Source organism: Petromyzon marinus, chromosome 37 (assembly GCF_048934315.1).
Source record: "Petromyzon marinus isolate PM22_M1 ecotype Great Lakes invasive population chromosome 37, UKy_Petmar_22M1.pri1.0, whole genome shotgun sequence".
NCBI classification, from domain to species: domain Eukaryota; kingdom Metazoa; phylum Chordata; class Hyperoartia; order Petromyzontiformes; family Petromyzontidae; genus Petromyzon; species Petromyzon marinus.
In genome coordinates, this window is record NC_133703.1 from 985,832 (window position 1) to 1,005,427 (window position 19,596).

At 46.3% G+C, this 19,596-nt stretch overlaps 1 long non-coding RNA gene across 1 annotated transcript; it reads right to left on the bottom strand.

Annotated features, from left to right (window-relative positions):
* Window positions 1–11,660: 11,660 nt before the first annotated feature.
* On the bottom strand, window positions 11,661–13,640 carry LOC142930120 (uncharacterized). Its single transcript, XR_012946077.1, has 3 exons — window positions 13,554–13,640; window positions 12,656–12,791; window positions 11,661–12,261 (listed from the first exon to the last, which is right to left on the bottom strand). It is a non-coding gene; the product is annotated as an uncharacterized LOC142930120 (long non-coding RNA).
* Window positions 13,641–19,596: the final 5,956 nt, after the last annotated feature.

The following is a 19,596-nucleotide window of genomic DNA, read 5'->3' on the forward strand; positions in this document are numbered from 1 at the left end:
TTCGGTAAAGTCACGTAGAAGGGAAATAATAACATAATAAAATCAAAACATAATAAAATTCTCACGACGTTTTGGCCACAACACAAGTAGCCTTCCTCAGGTGAAGAAACAGAACTGTCGGAAAGACAGCGCTCCAATGAACACTGCTAAGCTTGGCAGCGTATTTTAAGCTGGGTGGGAGGAGCAGAGCTCCTTGACAAAGGAGTTTACGTATCCACAGAAGAATTTAGCATTGAAGTAGCTGTGTTAATGTGATAGATTAGCAGGATGTTAAAGTCAGAAATTAGCATGTATCTGTGAGATTAGCATGATGTTAATGTGAGGAATTAGCATGTAACTGGTGACAGAAGTAGCTATGTTAAAGTCAGAGTTTACATATCAACAGAGGCATTTAGTATATTGATGCTAACGAACTGCAACTACCCAACTATCATACAATAAACCGATGTGAAAGAACTAAATATAAACTACATCAATATAATCAATGTACTCAATATATTCTCCACTAAGCTGAGCTACTAACAATAAGTTATTATACATTACACTTCTATGTCGCAAAAAATATTATAATATGCCTCCAAATAATATTTTCAATTATAAACTGCCATAGACAGACCCCAACATTGAATTATACACTGCGTTACTATACACTACCCTATACGTTAGATTATAATAATATTAGACTTGTAATATTACACTATGTATTATTTTACCAACCCTACTGTATACCTCACTGCTGTAGATTCACTATACAATTAGGATATGTATATTACCAAATAAATTATATTAAACATTACACTGAGTACTTTGTTGAACAGGGAATGCTTTGAGCTTGTGGGTTGAATCCATCTGTGTGGAGTTGTGTTATTTCCCAATATGCAAGGTGGGGTCTCTCTGGGTTCCACTCACGCAAACATCTCAATGCAATGGGACCTTTCTGAAAATGCAGTACTTAGACGCAATGAAGCTTTCCTGGGTAACTAGTTAACATTGTAATAATTAGCATGAGAGATAATGACGTTCCCTTATGAGTGACATTAGTAGTACTATCCTGTACTTTTAATGAAGACTATTTTACGTAGTTGTTTGTAAAAAAGTGTCCATTCCCAAAACTTCTTGACGGGCCCTCATACAGAAATGATATTACAATCTTACATGGAGATTGCGAGTCAGAATGTTGTGAATAGTGGAGTGAACGTGTGGTGCAATCATTATATTGTTGGTGTGTATATACAGAAAGACCTATTTGGTGGGTAACATTAGGAAAATGGAGGTAGTTAGTCATTGTTGTTTAGAAACAAAATATTACTTGGGTGGATAAGAGGGTAAAATCGTACATGATAGGAACTGCAATATTGTGGAGTTCTGGTATAATGAGTTGTAGTATATATGAATCTTATGTCACCTTAAGTATGCCTGTGTGAGTACACTCGTGACACGGGTGTCATGCGCGTGACCTTTGTCTTTTGTTTCAGATGTGCGAGAGCAACTCCGCTGCGAGTCATGGTGGTGCTGGGAGAATTGCCTTCTCCATCGATGGCACTTCACCAGCACCCGTCTCAACCCCACCTCAATCCGTTAGAGTTACAAGAGCGAAAACACTTATCTCTTGTGACGTCTGTGGGAAAAAATTCCAACTGGCATGGTGCCTAGAAGCCCACGTAAGAACGCATAAGGAGACCCGTGAGCAATGGTGCGGCATATGTGGACAAAGGTTTAATCAGCCAGGAAAATTAAAAAAGGCACATGAAGACCCATGAAAAGGATTATATGATAAAGGGTGCACCAGGTTTGGTGAATAACGGCAGTTTTGCCAATGCGGTATTGAATCCACCATCGCCCTATGAGATGTGCTCAGTCTGCGGATTTTTAAGTCCTATTGAAATCCTGAAAACTCATGAAAGTCTTCACGCACAGTTCTTGTACAGACCGAAGCCTGAACATGATTACACTTTGACAAAAGATAGCGGCGTTAAGATAAATGACATGAAATCCAAATTTCTTGAATGCTTTGGCCTAGTTCCACGTCAACAAACTGCTTCACCAGTCAGTGAGAATAAACCATACGCTGCTCTCAATCCTATTACGAGCATGAAAGTGTTGATGACCTTGCAGCAGAAGAAGAAGGAAAAGCGAAGTAGACCTAAGTCCATTAAAAGAAAGAAGACCACCACCAGTGTCACCAATTGCAGCAGTAGCAACAGCCAGAATTCGGACATCAAGAGGATGGACTGCACGGAAGCAGGAGGCTGCGTGGAGCAGAGCATCCCCAAGGTGGATGAACCCAACCTGGCACCTTTAGGTACGTCCTAGTAATGTAATGTAATTCATAATTTCACAAATTAGTTAATGTACGCATATGTTGACCATATCTGTATGCCTGCGCTGAGCAGTCTAGAGATCTGATGTGGTGCTGCTCGGATGTTGGGTTAAACCGTGAAACTCTGGGTTTTCTGTCACCGAACCACGATTAAACTGGCTTCTCATTGATGGTCTTATCCAGTTACCAAACACTTCTTCCAGCAAACACTTGGACCTACAGCCCCAGAGCCCACTTGGACTCTTTGATGAATACCTCGAGATGGGTACAATGAGCTCAGAGGATCACACTACGGAGTCAACGCGTTTTACTTTATTATAAAAAAAAACACACACAATTGGGTATCATTTGACTATATAGGCACGTGTGTACGGCCCCTGTGTATCTGTCGGACATTGTTGTGGGAGGGAAATTACCCACACTTCGGGTTGTTGAAGGCAGGGAGCACAGATGTAAGAGCTTAGATATACAATACAACAATGTAATTTGCTGCACTGTCCTCTGCTGCTCACAACCCCACACTAACTATTGCATGGTCACCCATCCAACCAATTTTCAGGCTCAGCTCTCCTTAACTTCTGGGATCTGATTAAATCTGACGCATACTGGGTGATTTGGCCATAGGCACCAATCTATGGATATACTGTAACACAATTGTCTTTGAGCATGCGCGTATGTGCATATGTACGGAGTTAAGTTTTAGAAATAATAGGAGCACATATTTGCTCCTCTTGTCTGCTAACCAATGCAGCTACATTGGTCAGCTTGGATTGACGTTTTCCCCCTTACTATTTATTTAAAACTCTTGTGCATCATGTCCACTGTGGTTAACTGCTGTGATTTGTTGGCATTTCAGCCACAGTGCATATGCCTAAAAATGTGTGGTACGGTTAATGGAGTCCTCAATACAGGATGTGATCTAGTTATTATAGCCACCTAGTGGTGGAAAATGGTGCAAAAGAAACCCAGGTGAACCAGAGCTGAGCATTAAAGATGGTAGTGGCTGGTCGCATCTCAGTGGCCAATGTAATGGACACGATAATTTTGTGAACAAATGACACGAAAATGTGACCATATTTTGGGGTCTCCTTTGACTAAAACACATTCAATGCATTGAAAACATGTTTTGTTTGCTTAAAGTAATCACAACATAACAGTATTAAGAGTGTATGTCTATATCCTGTTTCACTCATTATCCTATCCTTGCCCCCCTACCCATTCTCAAAATATACCACAGTTATCCAATTCGGGTTTGTCACTCTCTTCGTGGCATCATTTCCACTTGCGCCATTGCTCGCACTGCTCAACAACATCATCAAAGTGCGGGTCGACGCGTGGAAGCTCGTAACAAAGATGAGGAGGCCTGTGATTTCGCGAGCAAGAGGAATTGGAGCCTGGGCCGACATCCTGAGTATCGTTGCCACCCTCTCTGTAATCACCAATGTAAGTCGCCAGATTGTCCACTCGCTTTCTCGCTCAAAATCCCATCTTATGAGTGACATAACATGTCATGTTAGCCGTGTGGGTTCTTTTTACCATACTTCACCATTCTGGTCCTGGCAGGTTTGAGAAGAGGTGTAGTGGGGGACCAGGAGCGGTTCGGGTATCACTCGTCACTGATGTTAGTCGTAGCTGGAAGTCAATTGCATTTGTGCTGAATTCAAAGTGCAGTGCACGAATCACTGCACCACTGCTCCTATCCACTCTCTCCCAAAATCGCAAAAGGTAAAGCCTTGCAATTGCTTGCTCATGTCACTGCTGGCAGAAGGGCCTCAACTAAAGGTAGCTCTAGAGAACCCCTCTACACGGTATTTGGCCTACTCTTCCATGATGACCAGACATGTTGTAAGATGTGGAATTACCTGCGCTAAAGCAGTGATGAACCCATTTATATTGCTAATTGGACAGAGGTGGGGGAGATTTTAGAAAATGATCCATTGCTTCAACTGTTGTGTCAGGAGACTGAACTGACGACTGCCAGATTGCAAGTCCTTATATGGTAACCATTTCACTCTGGCAGCAACCCCCCAAATTGTATTTGTGAAAATTAATGTAATTGCCAAGGTAAGATGTTCAGAAGCCTTGGTCAAATCATTGCATGCTAAGTGACCGCTATCGCTGTGCCTCCGTATGCTAATTCCACAGTCATGCATCTTGGCGTTCACAACGGACATCATCCCACGCCTGGTGTATTATTATGGATACTCAGCAGAGTATGGCACAGGTTCGCCTACAATGCATGGGTACACGGAGGACAGCCTTTCAATTTTCAAGATCAGCGACTTCAAGGAGCAAAATCATCCCAACATCCTGCCATCATGGTTTGATCCGGCATTCCACACAACCTGCAGGTTTGTGCCATTCAGTGTCATGCCCAGCTATCGGGTGTGCCGTCCCTGCGAATGTGATGCACTGATCTCTGGGTGTGTTGTCCAGGTAGATGCGACATCCTTCTGGGTGTGGCGTCCTCCTGGCTCCGCCCCTTCCTGATTAGGTTCGTTCTCTTCCTCTTTTCACTCCGTGACTTTCCTTTTAAGACCCACACTTCCCCTAGGCCCCACCTCTGTTTAGGCCCTGCCCCTTACCCTGGACACAGGGTTTGGCTTAGTTGGGTAGTAAGGGGTTGTGGTAGGGTTGGGGGAGGAGTGTGCGTGGTGGGCAGGGACAGTAAAGGGGGTGGGGGGGGGGGGAATTGGAGGGGGCGAGCAGTGGGTACGGGTGGGATGGCTTCACAACCAAAGTCCCACTTAGAGAAATATAATAATAGATTGATATAAATTATAGCTCATTGTTACCTTGCTAAAGAGTAATGTTATTTATTTATCTATCGATCCACGACTGCTTAATTGAGTCTCAAGATCCCTTTTCAGGAAGACCGTGCATTGGGATTCCAGTTTAAGGTGGTTTTATGCATGTGGGATGCAATAAGAGGTCCTGGAGAACCCATGATAATGAAATGAAGCTTAAAGGTCCACACAGACATGAAACCACTTGCTCTACAGCCATCTTCTGGTCACCTCACAGCACAGTTAGTTAGGAAATTGATGCGATCTACCAACCCTTTTCTGTAACGTTTTTGAATTGCTGGCATACACAACTATAATCAATATAACCATATTGATCGATATTTAATATAACCTTACTTGACTATGACCAAATCACCACGAATACAGCTAATCTTAGATTCCGGAAGTCAAGCAGGCTTGAGCCTTGTTCGTGCTTAGATTGATGAACACCATGCACAATGCAGGTGCAGTAGGCGACTTTGGAGCTAGGTTGTCAGCAGTGGGTAGTTCAGAAAAATTAATAGTTGTGCTATATTGTTCTCCCATTATCTGTACTCCCTACCTTCACCAACCTGGTACGGACCAGCGTGAACCATGGTCAATAGAGCCCCCACAAGCTGCACGTTGTGGGAAGGCCCTCTTTCAGAAGCGGATTTTTTAAAGGGCTGTGAACGCATATACCGTTTGTACACAACCATACTTGTTCAATTTAGCGCCAACTCTACTTTCGAGGCACTTTGCTCAATATAGTCCATGCGTGCTTGTGGTTGTACGTGTGTAGGTATCCAGGTCATCGCTACCCGCCGGATCATCCCCAAGCCTACTCCGTCACCAAGCAGTACTGGCAAGTACTGACGGCAAAGCTGGCCTTCGTCATTGCCATGCAGGTACACATCAACATGCACACACACACACATTCATAAACCCATTGAAAGATAAAGGTACAGCCCTCCAATTACTTGCTCATGTCACTGATGGCAAAAGGGCTCCTGCTATAAGGAGCTCAAGAGAGACCCTTAAGATGTATTTGAACTGCTCTTCCACACTGGTCAGACGTCTTGGGAAGAGCTGGGAGTTCCCGCACTGAACAGCACCAAACTCAGCCGACCAATTGACTGGATGTATTCCATTTACACTGCTTGGTGGATAGAGGCAGTGGAATGTAAAAAAAAACTTTCACCATTGTTTACACTGCCACGATCAAAGATCAATTCACACCCGCGACCTCTGGATTGCAAGTCTAGTGTGCAAAGCCTTACACTACTGCACCATCGTATAGACTCATCTGTGAGCAGTTGTTAAGGTCAGCAGAGCAAACCGTGATCATTGTCAATGGGTCATTACAGATAATGCCAGTAATGCTATTACACCTCACAATTGCACAGTATTTCTGAGATCACAAATAATAGTGGTAATACAATACTCACTTTCATCATGCAGCAGACGATTCATGTTGTTGATGCAATGTCACACGTAAGCATGTGTGCGTGTGGGAAGGGGAGCGGCTGCGTAGTTGTTTGTGAACTGCGCTACCAATCCTGTGTGACCGGAGTACTATTTCTGGCCACAGCCAACAACAGTGGAAAATATTAGAACCAGTGTTGAGCTTCCCTTAAGTTGATTCTGTCTTAAAATGAGTACTTGATGAAGTGTGTGAAAATCATCACTGGCGAGATAAAGGTGCACACCACCCCCACAGGCACTGTGCCACCCTTCATAGATGCACTTGTCTCAGTCTGTGAAAGGCTACACAGGGAATCTTTGTAGTGGTGACATGGCCGAGTGTAAGTGTTTGCTGATTGTTGCAGTAATTTGCGGCTGCCCAGGTGAATACTGTGGGTGCATTAACTGCACATCATAAATGTTGCCTGCTGCATAGTGAACGTAAAAAACCCATTAAGTAATTCAACAAAAAGTGTCTCGGTATAATTTGCCAAATGTTCAAAAATTACTCAAATGACTTAATTTAATTGGGAAAAACGACGTAACAATATAATATCCCTAGGCTTCAGGTCCCCGGAATAGTTGACCTGAGATGTAAAGCACTTTAAGATGCGGCCATATTATATTTAGTAAGCACCCTTTACATGCAAATCCTGAAACTGAAAATCCTTTACCTGTGTGTGGACGTGTGCAGCACGTGGTGTTACTCACGAAGGCCTGCATTGCATACATCATCCCGGACACCCATCCCATGTGCGCGCCTGCAGGCGCCGCGAGCGCTTCGTCGTACAGACGATTCTGCAGCAGGCAGAGCTGGGCCGTCTCCGTAACACCCTCCTCACCGATGCCCCCAGCTCACCGCCATCGCCTCAATTCCACGTTGAGGATGAGCAGGCAGAGATGGGCCTGCTTCGCTGCTCGCTGCATAAGGAGTCTCCTGGCGTATTGCACCCACCCCAGCCATGCCACATGGAGAATGAGCAGGCAGAGAAGACTGGTGACGACTCACTGCTGAAGGGATCCGAGGAGGAATCAAGCAACGAGGATTCGTCAACTGTCTTCTACAGTGTATAAATCTACTCTGGCTTTTAAAGGAGGCTGCTATCCTAACTCTGTTTGCACGTGGACAAGGACATTGCAGTCGAGGACTATCTGTATATATTAATAAATACGTTTATGATTTAACATGTCTCAATCATCTCATGTCTGTTCATACGAATCACGATGTGAATGAGGAAAACTAGAAATTATTGTTATTTTGTATATATTTTAAATTTTGGTTTAACATGTAGGCTTTCGCGCCCCAATATCATCCATAGAGGTGTTTTTTGGATTAGATCGCATACATATATAAACGTGTCGTTAAAACCCGCCACCATTCGACACAGCCAACTAGTAAGGGTTGTCACGGAAACAGAACAAGCCAATTCGTCACTGGTACTTTGGAGAGCCAAGCCACAACATTTACAATCGGAGTACGACGTTTTGCCAGTAATTACAACTAGCTTCATCAGGCGACAGCCAGATTTGTGGCACTCTCGCGCAAAGTGGGGGGGGGGGGGAGATTACCGAGTCAACGTACATTATGCATGTGCATTATGAGAGTCCTTCCTGTCTATTGTGTATTAAAATAGCCGTACCAATGGTAATCCCTATTGAAGTATGCTGCCCTTTATAGGCATGCATTTAAATAATGTATTATTTGTTGGCACCCGTGTTCAGCAGTAGCAGAACACACGTGCCAACAAGGACACTCAGTTGATTCTAATGTTGAAGTTCTGTGCAAAACTAGCTACTACTGCCCAAGAATAATTCGAGAATCTATCCAAATTGGAAGAAAAATTTACAGTTCGGATAGCTACCGCCTTTGTGCTGTGTGGAAGCGACTCATCAAATAGTACATTAGATGAAACTCCGAGTACCCACTCAGGAGGTATAGTGGTAAAACAGTGGAGGAAAAAAAAGCAATTTTTTTGATTTGCCCTTGTTGAATGATAGAGTCGATACACACAGCAAGCGAGATTAAGAAAGCGCATCGGAAGAAATACCGGAGGAGAGAGAGAAGACAATTGCTTGCTGCAGAAGGAAAGGCATTCCTACCGAGGGAGACAAGTTGACAAAGATTTTGATAATGGGAACCGGTGGCGTGGCTCGATCTTCCCTATGTACGCAACATGCTACCGAAAGAAAACAGAAAATCCTATTCAAAGGCTAAAATAAGCTCCATTTTTTGTATAAGAGCCCGATAAACAATAACCCCATCCATAGACTGAGGAAGAGAGGGAAGAGCCTGAACAAAGGGGAGGACATTACGACGGAGATGGGTTGGAGGTGGAGAGAAGGGGAGAGGGGAGGCCGTAAAGGCAGCTGCACATTCAAGGAAAGCGGTGTAGAAAGAGTTGAACGGGGACATGGAGACAGTAGAGACAAGGGTGGAGAAAGAGGAAGGGAGGATCTTTCAGTGCTCGCTACAGGAAACCCACAAAACTGAATTTCCTAAACTCGTGTCGCCTCCGTGACAGCAGCACCACCAACGCCACAGACTCACGCTCCCCAAATCGACAATACCATCTCCATTGCCGACCAGCCACGAGATGGCTGCTCTCAACACCTCGGTCGTGGTGTAAGCAGCAAAAGACTTCCGGCTGGTGAGCAACCGGCCATTGCGAGGGTTGGAAAGAAACTGAAGCACGGGGCGACTCCCACAACCTTCGGGTATTTCCAAACTGGATGACGTCTTGGGATGAAGCTAGAAGTAAGCCAAATCTGCACTCAATAAATGGGACAAAGATTCCAGAGAAGCCTCCAGAAATGTCACAGGAGGCTCGGGTGTGAGAAACCAGACTCCATGTGGGGTCCTCCAGACCTTTGCCCTCCAGTTCATCAACATTTGTAAAAGCAGGACGTCTCAAAGGTACGTAGCATGGGTGAGGTAAGAGGTTGAGAACCACGTTCCGAGATTAGGCGCTTTGACAGGTTGGGGTCCGAGTTAACGTTTAATGGAGCTCACCCTACGACATTATGGATAGAAGGGTAGTGTGCCGGCACAATCCGGACACCCTGCTACACCGAAACACTCTGCTGCACCAAACTCCCTGGTACAGCTAAACACTGGCACGATTGCGCTCAAATACACACAAACTCTCGCTCGGCCAGTTGGTACACAGGTTGTTAGTTGTGGGGGACGCGGGCCCCCGGCTCCCCCCCCCGGGGGAGGGCTGATCTCGGGAGGGCTGCGGGCTCCGGACTCCTCGCTCAAGTGAGAGCAGCCGCTACTCGACTCCTCGCTCGCGGTGAGAGGGCTGCCGCTCTCCGGCTCCTCTCCTCGCGCCGCAGCCCCTCGGGTCCGCGGGTCCTGTTTGTGGGGCATAGCTCGGGGCTGGCACGTGGCTGCCTGGAATCAATCCGTCGCTTCTCAGCCACTCAAACGCGACGTCTCCGCTCACACAACCCCGCGCACCACTCACACGAACTGAACGGGAGGTCAGGGGTCAGAGGGCAATGACGTCCTTCGCACACGCGTTGCCGCCGATGCCGGGCAATGGAGATTGTTTAAAGGGCTGCGGGGCGGGGATTTGGAGTCAGTTTTAGAGCGACACACCAATCGCACGCGCGGGACGGGGGGGTCGGGGGTTAGAGGGCAGGGACGTCACTCATACACGCATAGCCGATTGGGGGGCTGTATTGGAGATTATTTAAAGGGCTGTGGGGGCGGATATTCGGGATTGGTGTTAGCCCGCAGTCACGAAAGCTTTAAATCGAAATTTATGTTAAGTGTAATGTGTTGGTGTTAATAAATAGTGTTGCCTCCCAAGAAGTTGTGTGCGCCTATCTCAGCCCATTACATATAAGTGTAGACATGATTATGTAATTCTTGTGTTCATACAAGTGTAGTGACACAGCGCTGACTGCTGTCCAGCAGCGGCAACTGCAGTGGAAAGTTTGCACACACGCCGTTGAGCATATATACGGGTATGCCGGCCGGGCAGAGGAATTGGGGCAAGGGTCATGGAAGACCTCATAGGGAAGCCTCTGGAACCCTCTGGTCGGTTCGAGAAGGGAGGCGTGGATAGGGCAGAGCCAAGCCGCGCCGAGTAGAATATAGAATATAATATAAGCAGCGGAGAGCGAGAGCTCCGGGCTGCCGGTTCTGGGAGTGGACTCGTCTCGTCGTCGCTGTCGTTGCCACCGCATTCGCCCAATCATTGCGTGGCCAGACAGTAGCTGGCCTTCTCGGTCGACGCCGTCGGTGCAACACGGACAGGGTCGTGTCTAGGCCGGGCTCTATGGCAACGTGGTCGAGTGAGGCCGGAGTTGGTGTGAACAAGATAATAAAGAGACGGTGTCTCCTGCAACTACCTCGTCTTCGACAGTGTGTGCGACACACACCACACGTCGGAAGGAGAACACTTCACAAGTATAAATGCTGCCTGTGTCAGTCGAGTCACATTTGCTCTAATTTATTTTGGTGACCTAAGACAGGAGAAGCAAAATGCACTTCTTCAGGAAGTGATATTTTTTTCATAATGCAGAGGCTGTGCCTGATACACATCTTTCATGTGTTGTTTGGCAACCCTGGTGCCCAGTAAACGCCATATGGCCAGATCTTTGCATTGAATTCCAAGTATTAATTCCTCCATACTTGTGCACAGTTGAGTTTTTATTCCATTCCCTTCATGAACCATGTCTTTGAACTTTACATCATAGTAAGATAGTACATGCCGATGAATAATTAATAGATGCTTGAAAACATCTATCCCCAACCATCTGCCTGTGTTTGGCCTAAAACCCAATCACCCAGAATGCCCAAATTCACCTTACATACTCTAGGAATGTAAGCAGGTTAATGCTTGTATATCCATCACAATCATCACCCCCAAATGTGAAGACATGTCACGAGACTCGCTGACTTTTCTTAAAATACTTGAGAAATACAAATCATAGCTGAATATTTTCAATTCCATGTGTATAAGCCTTTGTCTCAGATTTATTGTAAAATAAATATACATGTACAATATAAACATTCAAATATCAGAAAATATTTAATGTATGTTGAATTTCTTTCACACTGTACATAACCAACCATGCTAAACAAGACATGATAAAAACAATCCAAGTCATGGGTTGCATACAATATGCAACTTTGGTTTATTGATTACAAGTTACATAAAAGGTTCTGAAATTTTACAATACATGTATAGTGCAATCTAAATAAGCAAATGTACTTTTACAGTGATTTCCCAAATGTTTATAACTACACAAATACTAGCATGTATGTTCCCAATAAAGTAGTCTCCTTCCAAAATGGATAAAACCAAAATAAGTTTAGTTGTGCTCACAATATTTTTCACATATCCGTTCTCTTTCAAGTGACATTTGAGTCTGCATGGATTTGCTGTGCAAAATACTGCTGCAACCATTCACTAACTCCAACCCTGAACGAACTTCATCACATTTTTCCAATACTTTGTTGTGGCACTTCCATTAACAGGGCAATTACTGTGCCCCATGGGCCCCACAAGTTCACAAGTAATTGCGATTCACACCACAGCACCTGAAGTACCATTGATGTTTAACAACCATGAATTAGCAGGACCAAGCGAACGTATCCTTCTGAGTACAAACCTCGACCACCGCCTTAAAATGCAGCCATCCTTGTTCTCCTTGATGGTGTCAACCAGCTCTTTCAGACGCGACAGGTGGTACACGGCCCTGAGAAGAGACACGATTGAGAGAAAATTACTTGGTTGACTTATTATCATGGTGGAAGCCAGAAAAATCTCACCAAGTCTCAGGCGGGTTTGGCAGTGATATTTTGCAAATTTCATCAGCGAGTGGTATGTGAGAGGAAATCGGAGAACCCGGTGAAAACAGAAGGAGTAAAATGCAAAACTCCGGATATAGATTCAAGATTCCATTGCTGTATTACTAACTCCTGGTTACCTAGCAGCCAAAATCTATAATATATGCTATTACCAAATAGTCTCCCATCCAAGTAATAACCAGGCTTACCTGCTTAGCTTATAACATTCATAATCTGACATCATACTTAGAGGCGGTGCAGCCTCTATGCTGTGCGTGAGTGTGAATATAAAGATAAATTCACAATGGCGTAGAGGGGTTTTCCCAGGGACGATCAGCCCCTAGGAAGACGTCCGTGTTGAAGCTGCCCGGGGAGGGGGCCTCCAAGCCGGGGGATTCCAACTCCATGCGCGCCCTGCTCAGCAGCTCCTCCAATGAGGCTGTGCATCAAGAATCACGCATCGCACGTCACAACCACATGGGTGGCCGCTCAGTCGTCTCTGTGAGAAAAGACTGAATATGTACCTGAAAACATATGAAATGTCATCTGCTATATACAGACTATATATATACACACACACACCTAGGGATCTAAGGTCCTCTGACACGGGCTCCTCGTTGGCTACATTCGTAAGGCCGGAGATGTCCAAATCTTTGAGCCACTCTGGGTACTTTGGTCTGCTTTGCGGGCTCTGAGCGGCACCTGCTCTCTTCGTGCTGGTATCCGTCTCGTGGCTGCTGGTCTGGGAGTCCACATCGCAGTCACGCAGCCAGGCCGGGTACCTGAGCTCAGGAATGCTCGTGATCCCCGACACATCCAGCTCATCCTTTTGGCTTGTCAACCACCTGGGATAGGTACTTGTCGCACAGCCGCCGTTCGGCAAGTGCTCACGCCTAGTTGCTTCACTGCTCCGTAAGTACAACAAAACATTCTTCTGGTTAGAAAAGAAATAATTTTTGGGCTTTGCCGACTCATTTAATGGCATCAGGGCCTTGTTGCTTCTCGCTGTTGAGCTCAACCGTTCAGTTGGCTTATTGCCCCTCACCAATGATGCGCCGAGGCTGTGCGCGGTGACCCCGAGAGATGACCGCTTGCCTCTGTGCGACACTGCGAGGTCTCGGTGGGCGCCAGGCGAGCGGAACAAGGACTTGGAGGAACCGTCAACTGGCGCCTCTAGGAACTGGTCCGTGGTTAGACTGACCGTCGGGCTATAAGCCATGACCGCTGCAGCGCAGCAGTGAGGCTGCACGTGCCCGAGATGAGGTCCTCCACAGGCAGCATGCCACCTGCAATGTAAGACCCACAGACATTTTACTGGTACACAATGAATTTGCTCTCCCCTAGATTCCTTGACCCCTGAACGGCAATCCTGCAATGTTGCCTTACTTTGCACCATCAGTAACTAATGATGTTATCCGTTTGTGGAGTTTGTGAGAATATGGGATAAATCAGTGCATGAGCTGTTATTGTTTAAACTTCAGATGTGTCCAGTCTAGGATCTGCAAATTTTGACACAAAGGTTGGAGGATCACTTAGATTTCACAAACTTTACAAACTCAATATTCAGTGAAGTTGCTGGAAGATGACAGGAGAAAGAAATGCATGCTCCGACCTATCTGTTCAGACCTATGCTATCCTCTCATATGCGTGTGCTTACTGTGGATAGTTTTCTCTGACATAAAATGAACTCATTAATGGAATTTGCCAAGCATCCCAGTGTGGGACTCTCACGAAAATGTATCTTTAGACCTTATTAAGGGTTTTTTTTCTAGGGGAATTACATTACATTCATGATAGCATAGCATAATTGACAAGCACCCAGTACAAGCAAATAAATGGGGTTCTCCTCTCCAATTATCCCCCCTCCAGTCAACTAGCTTCGATACCTCATGAGACCTCCTTTGCCAGTAACAAGATATAGTAATAGGTTTTTACCCTTTTATCTGGCACAAAAACTGACACCTTTATACAAGGGATCATGTTTGCGATAACCACAACGCAAGTAGTCAAAATGCAAACAAGAAGACGCTAAGAATAAGAAGACGCCTTTTTGCGTCTTCTGGTCCAACACCAGTGGAGACTGGGATCTCAGAAAAGCCATCTCGGGTATGGACCAATCAAATTCAAGGACAGTGCATATTATCAGAGTTGTCTTTTTTGTTTGCATTTTGACTACTTGTGTTGTGGTTATTGCAAACATGATCCCTTGTATAAAGGTGTCAGTTTTTGTGCCAGATAAAAGGGTAAAAACCTATTACTATAGCTTCAATACCATTGCACCGCGTGCACACTCGATAGCCACTCGAGTGCAAGCACCACGGAGCGATTCCTCGCGTGGCGAGAGGCGCAACCCACCTTCATCCACACTGCATCCTCCTCTCCTCCGCGCGTCTCCGCTCCGCCATGCTGCGCGGCGCTGTGCTCTGCACGTATCCTGGGTGGCGGTGACGCACAGATTCCGCTCTGCTCAAAGTCCTCGATGTAGGCGTCCAGCGCACCGCTCGCCTACGAGCAGCACTGCTCTCCGCACACCACAGGGCTGCGCTAGCCCCCGCTTCCGGTCCGGAGCAGCGTGCTGCCCAGGCTGCCGCGAGGGCTTGTGTCCGTCACCGTGCTGTCGCCCGAAGGGCTGTTTGTCTCACCACCGTTGCAGTACATTTTGTACGATTTGGGATGCCTGGACCGGATGGGGCCAGGGAGAGGAATGGCTGTGGCTACAAGGTCACCACTGGTCCTGGTATGGGGGGCACCATGAGGAGCTGCTGTGTGCGGAAAGTGGGTCCGCTGTCGCAACGCGATCGCATGGGCCAGTGTCGACCACTTCGCGTTAGGTCTCTTAAGCTACTGTGGCTGTTGTCCTTTTTTCAACAAAAATTCCAGCCTTTCCCATGGTTTCCTTCATCACACCTGCAAGCTCTATGTACAACTGAAGTGTCATAAATGCACTACCTGCCTACTACTACATTATGAATGATATACATTTAAGAATTAGCTGGCGACAACTCCATGTTTAAAACACACTGTATTCAAAAGAGAAGGCTTAACATTTAACATTGGTTAACGTTTGGCATGCACACCTGCATATAAAAAAATTACCGTACTACTAATACAATGAATGCTAAATATTAAGTGGTATTACAGTAGTATGACTACTTATATTTATATATTATCGCACCTCCGAAGAGCACGGTTGGCTTTGTACGATGCGAAAGAGGTTCAACACACATACAGAATACAATACTTTCCGAGCACATTATGCGTACCGAACCTCCAAGTTCCTTACCCTACCCTTTTTAAATCCATTGCTGGCTGACAGCTGTCCCATGCTATGCAGCTCCCAGGGGGAGGGGTTATTTACCATACTTCACCACGCTGGTCAGTGTGAGTTTGGTGATGGCAGGGGGCTATAGAAGTGCATTACAACCATGTACTGAATATTGCTGCACTGATGGCAGGGGGCTATAGAAGTGCATTACAACCACGTACTGAACATAGCTGCATTGGTGGCAGGGGGCTATAGAAGTTCATTACAACCACGTACTGAATATTGCTGCATGGATGGCAGGGGGCTATAGAAGTACATTACAACCACGTACTGAATATTGCTGCACTGGTGGCAGGGGGCTATAGAAGTTCATTACAACCACGTACTGAATATTGCTGAACTGGTGGCAGGGGGCTATAGAAGTGCATTACAACCACGTACTGAATATTTCTGCACTGATGGCAGGGGGCTATAGAAGTACATTACAACCACGTACTGAAAATTGCTGCACTTGTGGCAGGGGGCTATAGAAGTACATTACAACCACGTACTGAATATTGCTGCACTGATGGCAGGGGGCTATAGAAGTACATTACAACCACGTGCTGAATATTGCTGCACTGGTGGCAGGGGGCTATAGAAGTACATTACAACCACGTACTGAATATTGCTGCATTGATGGCAGGGGGCTATAGAAGTGCATTACAACCACGTACTGAATATTGCTGCACTGGTGGCAGGGGGCTATAGAAGTGCATTACAACCACGTACTGAATATTGCTGCACTGATGGCAGGGGGCTATAGAAGTACATTACAACCACGTACTGAATATTGCTGCACTGGTGGCAGGGGGCTATAGAAGTGCATTACAACCACGTGCTGAATATTGCTGCACTGGTGGCAGGGGGCTATAGAAGTGCATTACAACCACGTACTGAATATTGCTGCACTGATGCTCGCCACGTGAGAGCCACACAGCAGGACAATGCTATACTGTACAATATTGAAATGATTCTCCTACAAATACTAAACATTATTGTCTTAACAATCAATACTACTTTTAACATGAACAATAACTAATAAATGCACGCGTAGTAATCGCCGTGCTAACCCTTAGCGTGCAATGTGAGCAGAACTTGTGTTGTAAGTCGTACCCAGTCCATTACCGCGCCACACACTCCCATTAACAAACCAACGACATTTACTGAATGTCCTCCTCCTTTACACGGCACAACCAGACAACACTTTGCACACCGAAGTGTCCAAGCCGCGTGCTGAGTGAAGCAAACCCCATTCACTCTGCGCTCAGCGTTCAACAAAGTTGAACCTGGCTCGCCCTCACGCCTGCCCATCTCTCTCCGTCTCTCACCGGAGATTATTCCATTGATCGTCTTCGCCTTGCCGTCCAGAGATCCGTGTGGATTATCCGTGAGGGTAGTTAAAGGTCGCGGTTATTCGGAGAAGTTTTTTTTATTAATTTTCCCGCCACAACCGCCGCGTCGCCAACGGCCGCTGAAGGCGATGTCCGAGACGCGCGGCCTGCGCATGCGCACTGAGGGTTGAGAGAAACCTGCGGGGAGGGGCAGCGGGGGGCGGGGAAGCCGCCGCCGTTGGCCACACCCACATTCTGGCCACGCCTATATTGAACCGACGTCACGGTGACATCATTCTGGGTCGGACTTTATCGTGGGCTGGCTGTGCACGCGAGGAGCTCCTGACTTCTGACTCTGAATTCGAGAAAAAATCAAAGATTCACGATGTCTACCTTCGTCGAGATAGGTAAAGTTTAACGTTAGTGTTAGAGATGTGTGTTTGTGTTAAATGTTGAGCCTGTGGACAAAACTGCTGGGGATGTGCCAGATGTCTCCATCTAACGTTAAGGAGGTTGGAGCCTGGATAGTGCATACCAGGTGTTACAGGCTACATGATGGGAAGCAGAAGGCATTCTAGTAAAATAGGTTTTTGTTTGTACGTTAATGCTCCTCCTTTTCCTTTACCAACCCATACTCACCGGCATGGTGAAGTATGTGCAAATAACCAACACGATTCGTGCGATCGTCAAGAGGCTCTCCAGCAGGGGATTGGCAGAAGGCCGTACAGGAGCAGTTTTGTGAAAAATCATTGATTCTTTCATAATGTACATCTATGATTTATTATTATTGTTCATGTGGGTAACCTCGGCGAGGGGGGAAGCAAGGTCGGGAAGAGCGGGGGATGGGGCCGCTTTTGACCACGCCCATATTTAGGTGACGTCACGCCCTTTTGCTGTGACGTCACTATAGCAGGGAGTTATCCTTGGCTGGCTGTGCATGAGGAGCTCCCGAGTTATAACTCACAAGATCTGAGATTAGACCAAAGATTCATGATGTCCACATTTGTTGAGATAGGTAAAGTGTAATGTTCGTGCTATGACGGGGCTTTGGGCCAGTTTTAAATATTGAGATCTCGTCAGTGTTTTAATCGGACGCTCAGCAGGGTTTGAGCCAGGATAGTGCATAACAGGTCTAAAAGTGTGGTGTCGGGCTACATGGTGGGCAGCAAAGGGCAGTCCATCAAAATTGGTTGTACTATACATACTATACGTCTTCACCAACCCACATTAACCAGAGTGGTGAAATGTGGATTTGAAGCTTTCGTGACTGCAAGGATCCATACTCTTTGGTCCCTTCACCTGATGAAGGCCACTTGTTTTGTGGCCGAAACGTCGTGATTGTTGTCCATTTTATTTATTTATTTTTCCCTACGTGACTTTACCGAATAGAACCAAAGAGTACATATGTTATCTCCCGCGCAATATGGTATCTCCCTCGCAAGATGTTTTCTCCCGCGCAAGATGTTATCTCCCTGACAAGATATTATCTCCCTCACAAGATGTTATCTCCCTGACACGATGTTATCTCCATGACAAGATATTATCTCCCTCGCAAGATGTTATCTCCCTCGCCTCGTATGCAGGAAGTCCGTGAGTTCGATCCAAATTGTGACGCCTGTAATATTTGGAGTTTGCGTGTCTCTCTCTCTGTCTTCTCGTGGCCGCGTGGATTATTCCCTGGGTCCTCCGGTTGTTCCTTTAACATTTAGAATCAACGTGCTTTCAGAGTTATTTGGCTGCTATAAATTTCCACGTGATGCGAATTATTTTCCACCTCGCTACCAAGCCGCGCCAGGGCAGTGCCGAGCCAGCCCCGTGTGGCTCTCAAGGCACCAAGTTATGTTTCCACTGCGGAACCCGAGCCGTGCCACGGACGTCACGTGTGACGAGCGCGTCGAGACGCATGTGGGTGGTGTAGTGCAGTAATTTTCTTTTTTTTTACTCGGGGGTACGCGGACCCCTGGGGGCTATGTGGCAATGCCCCAGGGTGTACGTGAGATAATGTATAAATATGTGAAATCATATCGGACATGAGTCATTGGTGAATAGTCATGTATGAATCGGACAATGTAAAGTAACTACGATACAATTTGTATCCACGTGGTAACCTGGAACGATATGAAAGCACTTTCTAAACTCACTGATCGTACACAATGCGGGTTTACAAGAGCAGCCAGGGAACTAATGACGTCTCGCGTGCAGAGCGTCCGTTTAATTTGTTTTTATTCGCTTGCAGTTACTAGCAGCTGGTTAGGATATACCTCTCACAAAGTGGACAATTGGTTAAAATATTGACGTTCATTATTCACACGTTGATTTCTCAGAACCACGTTGGGTCAAGGGGGGAGTGGGGGGGGCTACTCGGTTTAAACTAAATTCAACAACGAGGGGGGGCACCGGTAGCCAACAACGGTTGAGAACCACTGGTGTGATGTGCGCTGGTGTCCTTACCGTGCACTCACCGAATGTCACGCACAATGTACGCGTCATTATCCCCGCCCCTGGCCCTGCTTGGCCCCAAGCCATATTCAGACACCGCGTGAGGTTAGCGTATCCCGGTTTTTGGTTCTAGCGCAACATGGAAAACGGCCAGTGGAGAACCAGGC